Genomic DNA, 17,536 nt, shown 5'->3' with positions numbered 1-17,536 from the left:
TTTTGCTTTCAAGTTCGAATTTCAAATATTCAAATTTTTTTTTTGAAATGCTCCAACTCAACTTGAAAAACATTTCTTTGATCAAAAATAGATTTGGAATCATGCTTAATTTTTTCTAATTTGTCATCAAGGGATATAGCTGTGAAACCTCGACCTTCATAGACGCATAACTAAAGGTAGAACTTATGTTTAAAGGTTTAATTTGAGCTAATAATGCTAGTTTTACGTTACTTATAATTATTTTATGTCGTTATAGGAGTAGGATTAAAAAGTGATTTCAATTGGTGAAGAAAGGTGCATTATAGGCTATTGCTTTATTTGCATATATTTTGTTTTTTCAAGCATATCTCCCACCAAAAATGTCAAAATAAAATGATTTTTAAACCATTAGAAAGCTAAGAGTCAGGGCTACAACTTTGATGTTTACCATTTTTCCCAATTTTGATGGGAAGGTGGTCAAAATCATTGTCGAAGTGACAGTATTGTGCTAGAAGACTAGATTTGGACAGACCATTTGAGCGTCGCGGCGCTGGAAATTGAGAGCCACGGCCTTCACCGTAATTTCCAAAAATAACAAGCTTAGTGGATTTTTGAAGTTAGGGCTTTTAGGGGCTACTTAAGAGACCTTTTTCAGAGGATTTTGGACCTTTTCCTAGTGTCAACAAAGTAAAAAGATTGCACAAGAAAAAAAGGAAGACAAATGGCCTTATTAAGGGCATTATTGTAATTGCATGAAAAATTAGATAAGCTTTAACTATAATTATCCACTCTCCAGCAACCTTCTTCATTTTTTTTCCAATAGCTTCTTCTTGCCATCTTTCTCTTCATCTCACGTTTCTTCATCCTCCATGGGAGTTCCCTTCAAGCTTCCATAACTCTCTCAAGTTAGTCTCAAATTTCATGGTTTTATGCACCTTTTCACAAGCCCTTTGTGCTCTTTTACTCTTTCACCTTAAAAACCCTCGAAAGTCTTAAACTAATACTTTCTCTCACTAGCTAGATGTTTTAGAAAGAGAAAGAAAGACTCTTTATAATAGTTTGGGAATTCTTGAGGAGGAATCTAGTTACAAATCTAGCAAGGTGAGAATTGAAATTGAGTTGACATTTTTAGTTCTTGAGAATGGTTGGTGGTTAGATCTATGAGTGTTTTGTAGTTAAGGTGATTTATTCATTTTAGTGTGATTAGAGTAGTGAAAAAGATAGCCACTTAATGGTAGTTAGAAACTAGTTAGGAATAACTAGCAGAACATGATTTAGGAGATAGCTTCTAGAACTATATTTATGTGAATTGAGTTAATTGTGATGCTATTATGATGATAGGTTCCAATGAAGCTCCATTGCCCCATTTGGACCATTAGAGGAAGTTGTAATTGGGTAAAGATTTAACAAATACCGGTGAGTGAACCTGCACTAAAAGGTTTTGGGTAGATGTACATATGTTTGAACGAATCACTTGAATTGTTTAAATTGTCTTTTCTTCAAATTGCATACGGGAACAAGCCTTTAACGAAATGTTTTCCTTGCGTTGTGAAATGTGATTGTAATGAATTTGACGGGGTTTGCAGCGATAACTTGGTATATCTACTGTATGACCATTAACTAAAATATGTCTATGGTTAACTAATTGGTGGGCTTGAGGAATAGTCGAAGCCATACCCAATCGAAAAAGGATGTTATCCAAACGCATTTCAAGTAATTGTGAAATCCCTTTATATGTTGATATATATATATAGATGTATAATACATTGGTAGATAATATTGTGTAATGAATATAACCGTGCATGTGCGCGATGTGAGGGATGCACATGCCGGTAATGATAGGGTGTGGGAGTGTGGAGGATGACATAGTGGTGTGCGATGTGGGGGTACACACGATGACTCCAGTTTTGTGCGCGATGTGGGGGTTGTACATGAGTTGGGTGAGGCGGTGGTGATATGTATGCTGAAGTATGTATATGTATGTATGTATGTTATAGAAAGTTTACTAAAATATTTGTCATTGGGTTGTATGTTGGCATTGTTAATTTCTGCCATATTTTGCACTTCTTTAACATCATGGTTGATCATGAATTTCCAATGTCAAAGGATTAATTTATCTAGTTTGAAATGAGAGGTTTTAATGAGAAACCCTCATGCAGTTGAGAGAAACCCTTGTGCAGTTGAGAGGAACCCTCGTACAGTTGATGACATGTATCTAAAATACGTTGCAACGAGAATGCCTTTTCGCTGCAGCGAGAATTTGTCTATTACATTGCCTTGCTTGGATAACTGTCATAAATTTTCTCTCTTTCCGATTTCATGTTGAACATGATTCCTTCATTATTAAATGATTAATAACCAAAGGTTTAATGGAGGGGTTTTACTAAGAACTTGAACTAAATTGCCTTGTTTTCAAATAAGACCATCATGATTTTCAAACCTCCCTTATCGTTGCTTGTTCCCTTCTTATGTTCACTCACTGAGTTTGTACTCACTGTTTTTAACTTCAAGTTTTCATATTAGGAAGCAATCAGAACCTAGGTTCGAGGTGTTCATGTAGATTCCTCTTCTAGGTAGGTATCTTGGCATTCAATAGCTGAACCTTTGCCAAGGTCACTCTGCTGTAAGTCAACAGTCATTTTGTTTGTGAATACATTCATGTGATGTAAAGTATTAAGATAGGTGTCTTAGACAAGGTATGTATATTGTGATTGGTAATGCCACCACGAGTCAGCAATGGTTAACATTATTTTGGGTTAATGTGAAATGCAGTTTTTGATTGCTATAGCACATTAATTAGGTACTTATAGGTTGGAAGTATGAAAAGTGACTTTAAGAATAGTTGATGGAATGATGAGCAGGATTATATAAATAGGCTTGCTTGGGCTTAGTGGGCTATGCCCATTAGGTCCATGTGCCGGTCATGGCCCAAAGTTTGGGTCGTGACAATAGCGTTCTTTCTCAAGACTTTATACTATAAAGCTAACTTTTCAAATTCAGCATACAAAGAATCATACTCATCTTGAAATTCATCATATGAAATTTCACACAAATTAGAAATTACCTTGGGTTCTTCATCTTTGGTCATCAACCAAAAGTTGGCTCTTGCTTCAATCATTTCTTTCTGATCCTCTGAGCTAGAGGAGTCATTATTGGACCAATTTGCTGCTACCATTGCTTTTTTTGGCTTTTTATTTTTCATTGTATATTTTTTTTTAAGCAATAGACATTTGGATTTAAAGTGGCTTGGTTTCTTGTATTCAAAGCACAATACTTCATCCTTTTTGTTAGATTCATTCTTGTATTTATTCTTCCATGAATAACCTTGATCTTTTCTATAATTTCTTTTTCCAAGCCTCTTGTCTTTTTGTCCCATGAGTTTTTTTAAATTTTCTAGCAATCATAGCAACCTCTTCATCCTCATCACCTGTGAGACCTTCCGATTCTTCTTCAAATGAGCTAAACTTTAAAGCTAGACTTTTGTTTTCTCCTTAGCTTATTTCTTGTCTTCTTCTTCTTCTTTCTTCATTTCCAATTCATGTGTGAGTAGTGAACCATATATCTTATCAAGAGTAATTGCATTGAGGTATTTGGCTTCTTGGATTGTAGTTGTGAAACCTCGACCTTCATAGATGTGTAACTCAAGGTGGAACTTATGCTTAAAGGTTTAATTTGAGCTAATGATGCTAGTTTTACATTACTTATAATTATTTTATGTCGTTATAAGAGTATGATTCTAAAATAATTTCAATTGGTGAAGAAAGGTGTATAATGGGCTGTGGCTTTATTTGCATATGTTTTCGTTTTTCAAGCATATATACCACTACAAAACTCCAAATGACATGATTGTTAGACCATTAGAAAGATAAGAGGAAGGGTTACAACTTTGATGTTTACTATTTTGCCCAGTTTTGACGAGAAGGTGGTCAAAATCTTTGTTGAAGTGGAAGTACTGCACCAGAAGAATAGATTCAGACAAAACATTTGAGAGCTGCGGCGCTGGAAATTGAGAGTCGCGGCCCTCACTGTAATTTCCACAAATAACAAGTTTAGGGGATTTTTAAAGCTAGGACTTTTGGAGGCTACTTAAGAGACCTCTTTCAGAGGATTTTGGACCTTTTCTAGTGTCAAAAGAGTAAAAGATTGCACAAGAAAATAAGGAAGACAAGTAGCCTTGTTAAGGGCATTATTGTATTTGCATGAAGATTTAGATAAGCTTTAAATATAAATATCTCATTCTTCCAGTAGCTTCTTCACTTCTCCAGTAACTTTTTCTTCTCCTTCTTCCCATCTCATGTTTCTCTTCTCTTCCATGAAAGCTTCTCTCAAGCTTCCATCACTCTCCCAAACTAACCTCAATTTTTGTGCTCTACACACCCTGTTGTAGGGTTTTTCATACTCTTTTACTCCCTCACCTTAAACAAACCCTTAAAATTCTTTCTTCAATACTTTTTCTCAGCAGCTGAACTTTGTAGAGAGAGAAAGAGAGGTTTCATGATAGCTTGAGGACTCTTGGGAAGAAATTTCATTACAATCCACTAAGGTGAGTGATGGATTAGGACTGGTTTTAAGTTGTTGATAAAGGCTAATAATTAGAATTAAGAATTGTGTATTGCTAAAGTTTTTTTTCTATTTCTAGTGTTACTAAAGTAGAGAACTGAATAGCCAATCAAATGGTAATAGGAAGGGCTAGTGAAGCTTGATTTGGGAAAATAGCTTTCGAATGGTATTAATGCCAAGTTGGGTTGATTGTGATGTTGTTGTGTATGATAGGTTCCAACGAACCCCACACCTCCATTTAGAACATTAGTCGAAGTTAGGGCCCACCGAAACATCAATAAAGACTGGTGAGTGAACTTGCATTTCAAAATGTTTTGGGGAAATGTTTATGTGTTTCAATGAATCATTTGGGAATTTTATCAATTTTTGCTTTAAAATTGCCTGGGAACAAGCCCTTGATAAAATGTTTAATGTTGTGAAATGTGAAATGTGTAAAAGGATGAATCCATATGTTTTTGTATGATGTTGATATATATATTTGTATACTATGTCATAAATGGTACCATTGTGTGACAAATGCAACCGTGCATGTGCGGGGTGAGTGTGCACTTACCGGTGATGACGGTGGTGAGGGAGATGGATGGTGATACTGTCCGGCTAAGTGCATGATGTGATGGGATACACATGAGCTAGGTGAGATGGGATGTCCGGCTATATGCACGATGTGGTTGGATGCACATGAGCTAGGTGAGTTGAGATGTCCGGCTATGTGCACAATGTGGTGGGATGCACATGAGCTGGGTGAGATGGAATGATTGCTGAAATTTTCTTCTCTTTCAAATATCATGCTAAATATGGTTCCTTCATCATTAAATGATTTAATAACCAAGGGTTTAATGGAGGGATTTTAATAAGAACTTGAACTAAGTTACAGTGTTTTCAAATAAGTGCATCATGATTATCAACTTTCCTTATTGTTGCTTGTTCCCTTCTTATGTTCACTCACTGAGTTTGTATTCACTATTTTCAACTTCATGTTTACAGATCAGGAGGTAGTTGGAACCTAGGTTGAGGTGTCCACGTAGTTTCATCTTCTTGGTAGGTATGTTGGCATTCAGTAGCCGTCCCTTAACCTTGGTCACTCCGTTGGAAGCCCAGAGTTATTTTTGTTTGTAAATAAGTACTAAGATGCATGCCTTAGACCATATATGTATATTTTGATTAGCAAGCCACCATGAGTGGCAATGGTTAATATTATTATGGGTTAATATAAATGCAATTTTGATTGTTATAGCTTATTAGTAAAGTACTTGAAGGGTGGCATTGTGAGATGTAGCTTTCAGAATAATAGATGGGATGACGAGCAGGATTACGTAAATAGGCTTGCTTAGGCTTAGTGGACTATGTCCATTGAGTCCATGCACCGGTCATGGCTCGAAAATCGGGTCGTGACAAAGTTGGTATAAGAGCCCTAGATTGTCTAAGTCCTAGGACTTTCTTTTGTTGATCCAGCGAAGTGTCGGGTCTTTATGTGGAAACTTTGGTTGTGAAGTGTCAACCGCGACACATTTTACAACCAAGGGACCGCATAGAGTCCTTATCTTAGAAACCACCTTTTCCCCTTAACTATGATTATAAACTATGTTTAATAACAGGTGTTTGCTCTTGTTTAGGTAAGAATGTTGCCTAAGACACAAGCCACCTTAAGACGGATAGGGGAGCAAGATGCTCCTAATGAGATGATAGATACGCCACGGGCATCCACTCTTAGGGGGCGAGGTAGACGTGGCGGGGCCACTAGACCGGTGAGGGCGGATACGCCTTTGGGTAGGCGAGAGGAGGGACAGTTTTCGGGTGATGTGGATAGACAACAAACTAGGGGTATTACCATTGAGGACTTAGTGGCAAGCCTGTAGGGAGTTAATCGAGTTGTAGAGATGATGGTAGCCTATATGGATGGTATACAGAGGATAGTGGAGGGGAGACCTACAGTACAAAAATCTCCTAGTTCCCAAGTGTAGGCTGAATGCCAACATCTTAAGGTCGAGAAGGGTCATTTAGAGATTTCTCTTCCTGATTTTCTCAAGCTTAAGCCTCCGTCATATTTAGGGTCTAATGCATTAGAGAAACCCCAGATTTTCTTAGATAAGATGGAGAAAATTTGTAAAGCCTTGGGATGTTCCAGTGTCCGATCAGTTGAGCTAGCCGTCTTTTGATTAGAGGACGCGGTGTAAGAATGGTATAGCTCCTTATGTAGAGCCAAACCAACGGATGCAGCATCCTTGACTTAGAGTGAGATCAGTACAGCCTTCTTAGATCGATTTTTACCACTCAGTGTACGTAATGCCAGAGCTAGGGAGTTTGAGGCTTTGGTACAAATCTCGAGTATGATAGTGTCAGATTACGACATAAAATTCACACAATTGTCTCAGTACGCGCCCTATCTAGTCTCTACCGAAGAGATAAAGATACAAAGGTTTGTGGATGGGCTAGTGGAACCATTGTTTAGGGCTGTGGCATCCCGAGATTTCAATATCTACTTTGCAATAGTGGATTGTGCTCAGTGAATTGAGATGAGGACCAGTGAAAGTAGGGCTACGAGGGATAGAGCAAAAAGGGCCAAGACAGAGGGTTATCAAGGTCACAAAGATTTCAGCAGTAGTATTTTATCTTCTAGCCATCAGGGCCCACAAAGGGATTCACGATTACCCTAATAGGGGAGTGACTTTACTAATGCCAGTGTTGGATTAAGGCATAAAACTTTTAGTGGACGAAGGTAGCAAGATTCTTGACAGGGTAGTTAAGTTATCCACTCTTATGATACTTGTGGGAGATGACATAGTGGACAATGCTTACGTACTATGAGAGTTTGTTATTGGTGTAGTCAATTTAGACATATTAGGAAGGATTGCCTGATGGCTCATCAATCACAAGGTTTTGCTCGTGGCTTTACCCAGCCAACTTCTTCTGCTTCTTTAGTAGCCAACTCATTTAATCCGGAGGCCAATGGATCGAGAGGTAGAGGTGTTGTTACTTCCTCTCAAGGTAGGCCTTCTGGGTTTGGATGTCAGAGTTCCGTCGATAGAGGCCAAGTGAGGGTATATGCTTTAACACCTTAAGAGGCCCAAACATCCAATGTAGTGGTCTCAGGTACTCTTTCTGTTTGTAATATGGATGCTAAAGTATTGTTTGATCCTAGTGCTACACATTCCTTTATTTTTCCATGTTTTGCACTTCGTTTGGGTAAAGATCGTGTTAGAAAAGAAGAACAATTGGTGGTGTTTACTCCTTTAAAGGAGGTATTTATGGTCGAATGGGAATATGAGTCTTGTGTAGTTCAAGTCAAAGACTAAGACACATTGGTAAATATAGTGGTGTTCGACACCTTAAATTTTGATGTGATTTTGGAAATGGATTGGCTATGATCCTGCCATGCCAGTATGGACTGTTACCATAAATTGGTTAGATTTGATTTTCACGGTGAACCATCATTTAGTATTCAAGGAGATAGGAGCAATGCTCCTACCAATTTGATATCAGTCATGTCTATTAGAAGGCTATTAAGACAGGGTTATCAAGGTTACTGGGCTATTGTGAGGGATACCCAAGCCACGGTTGGAGATATAGGCCAAGTGTCGGTAGTGAATGAGTTTATGGATGTATTTCTCGAAGAATGATTAGGTTTATCCCCCAAGCGAGAAATTGAATTTTGTATAGATTTTATTCTTGACACTAGACCCATATCCATACCTCCATACCAAATGGCACCGATGGAGCTTAAAGAACTTAAGGATCAGTTGGAGGATTTGTTAGATAAATGCTTCATTCACCCCAGCGTCTCACCACGAGTAGCACCGGTGCTATTTGTGAAGAAGAAAGATGGGTCGTTTAGATTGTGCATTGACTATCGAGAACTTAATAAAGTGACGGTGAAGAATAAGTACCCCTTTCCAAAAATAGATGATTTATTTGATCAGCTACAAAGGGCACAATGTTTCTCTAAGATAGATTTGCGATCTGGGTACCATTAATTGAGGATCCGCAATGAGGATGTCAAGCCCGACTCTACAATATGTTTATTATGCCATTCTTACATAAGAATGCATGTTTGCTTACTTGGATACCTTGAAAATCGTTAAAGGACAGTATTGTACCAAATGGTACAATTAAGCTGAATTAAGCCTCGAACTAGTCTGAATAGAGATTTTAAGATGAAATTGAGAATTTTAAAACCCCAGAATGACTTAAAATGGCGATTCGGAGTTCGATGACCGATTTGGAGTGAAATTGGAATTTTCATGACCTAGGGGCAAAATGGTCATTTTGCCACCCGAGGTTATGATGTGAGTGTTGGCTAGAATTTTTGACTAAGATTGATCATTGGGAGTATAATTTGAGTTTGAGAAGTGAAGAATTTTAATTCTGAAATTTTTTTAAGCATAGGGGTAAAATAGTCATTTTCCCACCTTAGGGGCAAAATTATAATTTTACACCACCCAACACTTGTCCAGCACATGGATTTTACCCAATATTATCATGGATAATTGAGACAATTTAAGTGGTGGAGAGAGATTGCTTAATGGCTAAGTATGACACATGGATCAATGGAATGGTGACATGTGTCAAAATCTCATCCATTCATTATTTTGGCTTAAAAATCAGCATAAATCAGCCCATTTCTCATTCATGTGGCTGGCCAAAGAAGAACAAAGGAAGAAAGAACAAGAACCTTAGGTAGAGGATTTCAAAAGAAAAAGTGCGAAAAATCAAGGAAAACAAGTGAAAAGGTAAGATTTATCAATTTAAACTTGATATCTATTTTCCTTAAGCATTTCTCCTTGTTTTCCATGGTTAAATTTCATGTTTTCATGGTGAATTCATGGCTAGCCGAATGGGTATGGAGAGAGAATGATGTTGGATTGATTTGATTTCAAGTTATGTTAGTGTTTTTAGTTAGTTTACCATGTCTAGAAGCAAAACAACAAGAAAAGAATTCATTTTCCCCATCACCCATCAATGGCCGAACCTACCTTGTATTGAGTGAAGATGAATTTGATTTTTTATTTTAAGAGAATTGGTTAGAAAATGATGAATTATGGTGTGGAAAAGTAGTAGAAAAAATCACGGTGTTAATGCACTATTATTGACCGAAAATTCTAAGAAGAAAAGTGAAGATGGTTTTGCCAAATTTTAGGTTATTTGACTTGTGTATGGTGAATTAAGGTATTAGAAAAGAAATGGAGCAATTTGGAGCTAAATTGGACTCGTTGGCCAATTAATCGGATGATAAGATGAATTAGGCCAATACTGGGTTTAGATGGTTACCTGTGCATTTTGCATTCCATATCATGCATTAGTAGTCTAAATTAGTTTAATTTCGATTTAGTACCAATGTAGTAAGTTTCTCGATTTTGTACTATGTTAAGGTGGTGAGTCCTCCGATAAAGGCAAGGAAATCGCATCCGAGGACCAGTAGTCAGAGTACTTCGAAAATCGGCACTCTAGACATAGTGAGTAACCTTACTATCGTCTTAATTATCTAGAGTGGTTTTTATCCGATTTTGTAATTTTATGGAAAATGAGTTTAAATGGTAAATTTTTAGGTTTTATAAACAAAATGTGTTTAAATAAAATGATTTCATAAATGGTCTTGAAATTGAATGAAGGCTTTGAAAATAGAGTAATTGGAGACCATTTGATGTATTGTGAATTTATGGTTCTAATTGATTAGCTTATGACAATATTGGCATGAATGGCTGAATTAGTATTTGTGTTGAAATGTATAAACTATTGTTTGCCTTGATAGGTTGGATAATGATAAAATTGCCATATCATGCTATTGAATTTTTATTGTATGGTGGGTTTAGCTTGCTGCAGTGGGCTGGTTCTGTGGACCAATCTATTAGAGGGGCACGAAACCTGGTCATATATATGTACCTTGATTGGAGAGGCGCGTAGGGTAACTCCCGAGGTCAAACTTTAGAGTTCATTTCACACCCAACCACCACGTGAGGGGAACTCAGCCAACGCCAAGGAACAACTATATTTTCAAAATAAAAACATGATTTATGCGTACATAACTTTTTATCAGCCTTGGCGGACTCGGTTGGGATAGCCCTCGATCAAGGCATCCCTGATAGCTGGGTATAAAGATGATTTTGGCACGAGCCAAAGTTTTAAGAAATTCATAAGCCATGTTGATTACTCGAATTATATGAATCGATTTTATTTGGTTGAAATGAGTTGAAAGGTAATGAATTATAGTATGTTAAACTGTTTTATCTGTCTCCATTTACTCAGCTTTAGATATTTTAGATGGTATTTGTTTACTCACTAGGATTATATAATCTCACAACCCTTATTTCCACCCCTTTTAGGCTCAAGATAGTCGGTAGATAGCTAACTTTGTTGAGGGCTATAGTTGGACTTACATCCTCCAAACTGTAGGTTTACTGCTTTTAATACTTTTGGTCATTCATGGGCCCACTTGTTACTGTAAATTAAATTAAATACTCTGGCTTACTGTATTACGATATTTATGAATTTATTTTGCTTTCACGCTGTAACAATTATTTTTGCAGTGTTCTAAAAATATTGTTTTATGAGAAAATTGAATATTTTATTCAATATTTTTATTTTATTCTAATAGCCATAATTTCATTTTAAACGAATGTTTTAGACATCCAAATTTATTTTTGATTATGAATTATGTGTTTTGTACTCGCATACTACATTTTAGCGAATTTTGAGATTTTTGAGGAAAAATGACTAAAATGCCCCTGTGAGAAAAAAAATTATTTTTCTATTGTTTTGATTTGAAAAATGTTTATAATCTCTCAAAACATAATTTTAGTAAATAATATTCACGGGGGAAGCGAGAAAAACTGATGTTAAGGCTTGCGAGGTTTCGATTGACATTCCGAGTAATGAATGTCTATCGAGACATCGCGGCGGTTGTCACCGGCTAAAAGGGAGTTTCGGGTTGTGACAGAGGACATACCCAAGACTGCATTTCGAGCAAGCTATGGGCACTATGAGTTCTTGGTGATGTCATTTGGGCTTACTAATGCCCCTGCATTCTTTATGGTTTTGATGAACCGAGTGTTCAAGCCCTATTTGGACAAGTTCGTGGTGGTGTTTATTGATGACATCTTGATCTACTCAAAGAGCCGAGAGGAGCATGAACAGCATCTTAAGATAGTGCTCCAAACTTTGAGAGAATATCGATTGTATGCCAAGTTCTCCAAGTGTGAGTTTTGGCTTGAAAGTGTCACATTCTTAAGACATGTGGTTTCCAAGGATAGGGTACAAGTCAACCCAAAGAAAGTTAAGGCAGTGGAAAAGTGGCCAAGGCCAACATCAATTTTGGAGATTAGAAGCTTTTTGGGTTTGGCTGGCTATTATCGTCTTTTTGTGAAAGACCTCTCCAAAATAGTCGCCCCTCTGACTAAGCTGACATGTAAAGATACAAAATTTGAGTGGTCAAAGGCTTGTGAGGATAGTTTTGAGAAGCTTAAGGCATATCTCACAACAGCTCCAGTATTAAGCCTACCGTAAGGCATAGGGGGTTATATGGTATTTTGTGATGCCTCACAAGTTGGTTTAGGGTGTGTATTAATGCAGCATGGGAAGGTGATCGCATATGCATCAAGACAACTTAAAAGGCATGAGCAAAATTACCCCGTACACGATTTGGATATGGCAGTAATCGTGTTTGCCTTAAAGATTTTGAGACATTACTTGTATGGTGAGACTTGTGAGATATATACGGATCACAAAAGCTTGAAATATATATTTCAGCAGAAGGATCTTAACTTGCGGCAACGTAGGTGGATGGAGTTGCTAAAGGATTATGATTGTACTATTCTTTATCATCCCGATAAGGCAAATGTAGTAGCGGATGCCTTGAGTCAAAAATCGATGGGGAGCTTGGCACATATCTCCATAAGTAGGAGATCTTTGATTAGGGAGATGCATAGCTTGGGAGACATGGGTGTGCATTTGGAAGTTTCAGAGGCAAATGCATTGTTAGCACATTTTAGAGTGAGGCCTATCTTAATAGACAGGATTAAGGAAGCACAAAGTAAAGATGACTTTGTTACTAAGGCCTCAGAGAACCCTCAAGGAAGAAAAGGAAAAATGTTTACTAAAGGCATAGATGGAATATTGAGGTATGGAGCTAGACTTTATGTGCCGAACAGTGATGGATTGAGGAGAGAAATATTGGAGGAGGCACATATGGCAGCCTACGTGGTACACCCGGGAGCTACCAAAATGTACCAAGATTTGAAAGAGGTATACTAGTGGGAAGGACTTAAGAAAGATGCAGCTGAATTTGTCTCCAAGTGCCTAGTTTGTCAACAAATTAAGGCAAAACACCAAAGGCCCGCAAGACTACTACAGCCGTTATCAGTGCCCGAGTGGAAATGGGAGCATATTGCAATGGAATTTGTAACGGGCTTGCCTCGAACTAGTGGGGGCTATGACTTGATCTGGGTCATATTAGACCGGTTAAAGAAATCAAAGCATTTCCTTTCTGTTAAAACTACATATCGGGCTGCCCAGTATGCCCAGCTTTATGCAGACGAGATAATACAGCTGCATGGCATTCCTGTTTCCATAGTATCTAACGGGGGGGCATAGTTCACCAGTAGGTTTTGGGAAAAGATGTAAGAAGCATTGGGCACTAAGTTGGATTTTAACACAGCTTTCCATCCCTAAACTAATGGACAGTATGAACAAACGATACAAACATTGAAAGATATGTTGAGGGCTTGTGTAATAGACCTTGGGGTCAAGTGGGATCGATATCTACCCTTAGTGGAGTTTGCCTACAACAACAGTTTCCAAGCTAGCATCCAAATGACACCATTTGAAGCATTATATGGACGGAGGTGCAGGTCACCCATTAGATAGCTAGAGGTGGGAGAAAGGAAACTCTTAGGGCCTGAGTTGGTGCAGGACGCCACGGAGAAAATACGCATGAGTCGTCAAAAGATGTTATCAGCACAAAGTAGATAGAAGTCATATGCTGATAACAAACGGAGGAACTTGGAGTTTCAAATGGGGAATCATGTATTTTTTAAGGTCTCACCAACAAAGGGGCAATGAGGTTTCGCAAGAAGGGAAAATTGAGCCCTCGGTATATAGGACCCTTCGAGATCTTAGAAAGGGTTGGAGCAGTGGCATATCGTTTGGCATTGCCGCTAGACCTTTTGAATATTCACCCATGTTTCATGTGCCAATGCTTAGAAAGTATAACTCGGATCCATCTCATGTAATACGGTATGAAACCATCCAGTTGAAATATGATTTGACCTATGAGGAGCAACCGGTAACTATCATTGATCGGCAAGTCAAAAAGCTTTGTTCAAAAGATGTAACCTTAGTAAAAGTGCTATGGCAGAATCAAACCAGTGAGGAGGTAACATGGGAAGCTGAGGAGAAGATGCGAACAAAGTATCCCCATCTCTTTGATGATTAGAGGTACGCAACCTTATAACTCATTTAAATTAGGGGATCGAATTTCTTTTAGTGGGGGAAAATGTGAAATCTCGACCTTCATATACGTGTAACTCGAGGTTGTTGGCTCTGATAATATGTGCTAGAAGGGGTGTGAATAGCAACATTTGGCTCTTGACAAGATTAAAAACAAATTTCCAAAACTTAAGAAAACAAAAACAGAGAATAAAATGCACAGTAATTTAGAGTGGTTTGGTCCAAGACCTACATCCACTACCTTGATTATCCAACCGAGGATTTTCCCACAAATCTACTATGGATCAGTGAAATTCACAAGCTTTCACCAAGCTTTATAATAGCTTTTGCCAGGCTCAGCTAAAAACCTTTTACACTAGTTTTTCACGGGCTCAATTAAATCCTAATGTGGTTTCCAAGGCTCAACCACACCCTACAACAATCAAGCTATCCCAAGTTTGAACAACCCTTTAGAGTGACTCCCTCACTCTAAGAATACAAGAGAAGTAGTAAAAGAGAGTACTTATGATCACTTGTTGATCTGATTGGTACATGATTGAGTGCTAAATACAAATGCAAAAAGTAAGCGTTTAAGTGCAGTGAAGCTTTTCTGGTTTTTCTACTTTCTATAGCTCAAATCTCATTCAAGGCGTCAAAAAACTTGTTTCTCATTGTTGGAAGACCCTTTTATACTTGGAGATGCAACTTTGATGGCAGTTTGGCAGTTTATATCCGTTGGAAACAGTTGAGAATGAGTTCTAGTCGTTAATCTGTCTTGTAGTGTTTTAGTTCAAATTGCAGACAGATAGCTCTTAGTCGACTAAATTGGTTGACTAAGTTGGTTGTGTTTCTAGTTGGCAGATTCTGGCAAAGAGCACTTAATCTACTAACTTGGTTGACTAAATTGATTCTGTTTCTCAAACTCTTCAGCTCGTCATTTCTCCAATTTGACATTTGGTCCACCATTGTCCTTCCTTGTTTCACCAATAAACTTCCTTCTTGTTATTTAGTTACATCTTGTTGATTTTATCCCTCTTTTTCTTTCAAAAATACTCTTTGAAGACTCAATAAATTAATTTCATATATTACTTTCCTGCACACTCAAGTAAAGGTATTAGACACATATAAATGGGAATGTTTTATTATCATCAAAAACTAATGGAGTCAACAATCTCCCCCTTTTTCATGATGACAAAACACTCCTTGATTAACATCATAGTATCATTTTAATTCTCTTTAGTTTTCTACAAAAAATTAAGGATTGCTCCCCCTAAGTATAAGCTCCCCCTTAGTGTGTGCATATTTTGCTTATTTTATTTCAGCCAATTTTATTCTCGTCATATAGAAAATGATATTGTACATTTAGAGTAAACATCTGTTCAACAATATAGAGTGATTTTCAGCAAGTAAGTATTAGTAGATCATCATTAAACTTTCAGCTTTAAGTGTTGACCAATTTTCATCACTATTCCAACAGCTATCAATAGTTTATTGATTTCAGATTTTGTTCACTTCATTTATGTTTCAATTGATATACTATCCATACCATCCATATCTATTTTCAAACAGAAATTATCCACAATGCCATAACAAAAATCATTTATCAGCATGTAAATCAATATCATCATGGCACCAGCGGATTTTGTTCATGACAGTCAAAATACCAAAATATCAAAATATCAATAGTCTTCAATTTTTAGCAATTAAGTAACATAGTCATATCAGCATTCATTTTTCACATACAACCACATAAATAACAGAATTAAAACTGAGTGTTTAAGTGCCACCATGGCACAAATAACAGTTAACCAACAAGTGTTTCGAAACTGCCCCTGAACTGTTTTTGCTACCTATCTCCTATTTTTCTAAGTTCATTCATCTTTGATTCTGTCTTCTTTCCTTTTCTAGGTTTCTTCCTAGTTCCTCTACCCTAACATTTTTTTTTATTCTCTAGTTTCTGGTTCTTGCACCCATTCTATTCTACTCCCCGTTTTTGTCAGCATCAAAGGGAAGGGCTTCTATTCATCTGATGTGTTAAAGGGTGAGGACTTAGTGTTGTAGAAAGGGTTGATAGGAAAAGGAGAAGGCTCTCGGAGAGGCGATGACTATCTTGGGGAAGGTTCTAGTGAGGACTTATCTGAGACAGGGATTGGAGAGGAGGCTGAAACTGGTCTGAATTTCTTTGCCAACTTGGAATACTTTCTTCTTTTAAGAAAAGCTGTCTTGGTTGCCATAGTCTTCTTGCCTTTGGTTGGTAGTTTTGCCTCAGTTGGTGGTGCTGTAGTGATTTTGGCTTTCCCTGCTTTTGTCATCACTTTGGCAACTGATGCAAATTTCTTTCCTTTTCCTACACCTTCACCATCCTTTTAAGTTTCTGTCTTGGTAGTGTCCTTTTCAGCTTCTCCCTCTTTAACCATTTGGGGGAAGATATCCATTATGGAAATTTCCTTTGAGTTTGGAGAAGAGGCTTGGTGTTTATCTATCTCTGAATCATTTTTGCTTTGAGGTTCAGGGGAGGTTATCTTGGTTGGTTGATCATCCCTTTGGGGAGAGTTTTCAGTCTGCAGAGCAAGACTGGCAAATTTATAGGTGGAACCTTCAGCCTGAATGCTAGAACTTCCAACATGAGGAGTAGATTGTTTTGCTGACTTAGCTGAACTTTTAGCACTTTGTTGTGCAAGTGCAGTGCTGGATGTGGCAGAGCTGTCTGCAGCCACAGGTTCACATGGCATGTTTTCCTTCTCCCTTAGCTTGTTTTCTAACTCAGTGATTTTATCTTCCATTTTCTGTAGCTTTATTCCTTGGTCAGTCAGTTTACCATCAATCTCCATGAGTAAATTAAAAATCACTTCATTTAAAAATTTAGAGGGAGCTTTTTCAGGTTAACCAGGTAGGCTATGTTCTTTTCTTGGACCAGTCTTGGAGGTTTTAATGAACCTTTCTCCATCAAGTACATACCCCATTTTAACCAAGCTGCCATACTAAATAACTTGATATCTGGTTTTTACCAGGTTCATATCATACCTCTTTGCTAATATTCCCTTCTTTTGCACAAGGGATGTAATCACATTCCCATACGGTAGATTTACCTACTCAAGTTTGCAAGCACTTCTCATTTTCTCAATCATAAATCTTCCCAAATTCAAAGACACTCCATTGAAAGCATGCTCCATTAGCCAAAGGTCTTGGAGGCTGATGTAGCTAAGGCTTCCACTTATGCCTTGTATATTTGGTGCTATGAAATAGTGTAAAATTCTGATCTGAGGGCTAGTTATCAAACCTGAATTACTTTTTGAAGAATGTTTTTCTTTCTTTCCAGTGATGATCTCCCACAATAAGGACGGATCATATTTTTTAGGTAGTTCAAATTCACCTACTTCATACTCTATTTTCAGCAGGTTCCCTAAATCCTCAGCAATCATAACAAACTCTTTTCCATTTAGATAAACATTCAAACCATTTTCTACATAATCATCAGAATCTATTAATTCCTTTCCTTTCAAAGCAATTCCAGAATAAAACTCTTTGACCAGACTTAGACTGTAAGACCTATTCTTAAAGGTGTTATAGCCTTTTAGTT

This window comes from Theobroma cacao, chromosome 1, assembly GCF_000208745.1.
Source record: "Theobroma cacao cultivar B97-61/B2 chromosome 1, Criollo_cocoa_genome_V2, whole genome shotgun sequence".
Lineage (NCBI taxonomy): Eukaryota > Viridiplantae > Streptophyta > Magnoliopsida > Malvales > Malvaceae > Theobroma > Theobroma cacao.
Note: the sequence above shows the minus strand (reverse complement) of the source record.